Source organism: Pinus tabuliformis, chromosome 6, assembly GCF_031772625.1.
Source record: "Pinus tabuliformis cultivar Carrire ecotype Pingquan chromosome 6, CPIR1, whole genome shotgun sequence".
Taxonomy (NCBI): domain Eukaryota; kingdom Viridiplantae; phylum Streptophyta; class Pinopsida; order Pinales; family Pinaceae; genus Pinus; species Pinus tabuliformis.
The window spans coordinates 864,214,691-864,217,202 of NC_142292.1; positions in this window are offsets into that span (position 1 = coordinate 864,214,691).

Consider the following 2,512-nt stretch of genomic DNA (forward strand, 5'->3'; position numbering starts at 1 on the left):
TGTTGATCTTTAATCTGTGCATCAATACTTTATTAAACATTAAACAGTAACCATGTGAAGTTCATAACAGAATGAACCAACACACATAAGCAACACACATGAACACCAAGATTTAAGGTGGAAACCCAATGTGGGTGAAAACCACCTGCTTCTGTCATCTCTGTCTTCTTTTAGTAATAAGAAAAACTATTTACAACATTGTACTGGTGCAGACTCATACCAATACACAGGTTTCTACTTGCAGAAGGTTACAACCTTCTCTCGTTCTCTATCTTCTACTGGAAGGAAGCTACAATCCCCTAGCTCTTGTACTAGCTGATATGTTTACTGGTATGTAGGCACCGATCTATAGAAGGCTACGGCCTTCTTTCTTCCTCCAGGGACGACGTTTCATAAATTTTTAGATTGGATGCTCCTAGTACACAACAATACACATGAAGGCTCGTTTCATCCAATTTTCATACTGGACCCATCAACAACATTGAACCTTAGAATCAATCACCATTGCAATACAACCATAAAATACATTTGCATCAACCAACCATTGAAACTCAATCATCACTCTCTAAATCAACCAAACTCAATCAATCACTGACAACCTCTGGACCTCTGACACAACTGAATCAACCATTCATTCATACTTAATCAACTTCAACAAATCAACTAGAACAGATAGATCACTGTAACCAGTACAAAGATCTGAACCCATAACACTGCATAATCATTCAAAACCAACTGTAACCTCAAAACCATGCATCAAAGTGTATACGCAACTTGGAAGAGCCGAACCAGCATGTATATGCAACTTCACTAAAGCGAACTAGCGTATAGATCTGCAAATGCTTACTTATAACTTCGTTACACTTCCCGACTTCAGACATACCCAGATCATCACATATAAAGGACAAAACATGTGTTAGCAATCAGATCTAGCCCATCAGATCACATAATGATAAGTCATTATGATCCTGATCCATCATTATATCTCATCCATCATCACTGAATCAAATCACATTCAATCAATCTGAACATTCAAAACACTGTCACCAGAATGCAGTCACCAGAACATAAAGCATAACTCAAAACTCTGTATCAACAACCAGAACCAACTGTAACTTCAAACATCATAGTTCACAAGGTACATGCTACTTCGATGTGTCGAACAAGCATGTATATGTGCTTTTACCAAAGCGAAATAGTGTACATGTCTGCAAATACTAACTTAAAACTTCACAAACATTCCAGACTTCAGTTATACTCATATCATAACATTTACATAATAAAACATGTGTCAGTATTCAGATCTAGACTTTCCATTATTAAACCACATAATGATAATTCATTTCAGGCTTTATGATCCCAATCCATCAACCATCATCAACCACATAGGTGCATCAGATCAAGAAAACCATCAGAAGCTCTTAACCTGCATATATGATCTAACAATTCATAAGATATTGCATACTTGCACACCCTGGCCTAATGATCTTCTCCTCCTTATATAGTTTTAGGCCTTTCTCAATACCTTGGACCAAAACCACTTAGGACCAAATACCTAGGGTCAATACCTCGGACCAAATCCCTTGGATCAATACCTTGGACTAAATACCTCAGACCAAAACCTTGGTTTTCCAACATGTACATGCCTTTCCTCCTATGAAAGTGTGTGTATACATATACGCTCCTTTTGTTCTGTTAATCTGCGTGTATACGCTCTTTTTCTACAGTGAACCAGCGTATACAACTTAACATCCCTGAAAATGTTCTTTTTATTCAACTTCTTGATTCTGATTTGTAGTCCTTTGTTACTTCATCCTATTCTTTTGTATCATTACTTTGTTCCCTCTGAATAGACCTGTTATAATGTCATTTTCCTTCTGAATTGATTCCTTTGAACTACCCTGTATTTTGTCATATCTATAAACACAACTAATATGCATTCTATCACATCTGATATCTCTCTTGTAGATTCATCTAGATAGATAGACTCATCTAGTTACCATATACAAGTGAGTTGTTCTGCCATAAGTGGGGTGCCATCAAGTACAACACATGCATTATAATGCCAACATCTTTATCATCATTTTCTTAGCCACTCTGAACAAAAAGATTTATTATCTCTCCATATTCTCTCTATTTGAAATTCTTACTCTACATGTCACAAAGTTGCTTATGAGTAATTTTTTTTATCAAGATGTTGATTGTGACAATAAGTTAAATCTATATTAATATGTTCAATTTATAAGAGGGATGCCGACTCAATTAAATAATAGTAAAATGTTAAAAGTAATATAGAGCCTAATATGAGAGAGATGTTGTAGTTTTTGTAGAAGCTTTCAGATTAATCACATAAGCAATGATTGATGGTCAACATTTCGAACCTACTAATGAGGTTCATCATCAAGACCAAGATGAAAAAAATGATCTATCAATAAGATTAAATAGCGGAGGGATGCATCAAGTTCCAGAACTAGCTGTTATGAAATTATATTATTTTAATATTAACAACTAG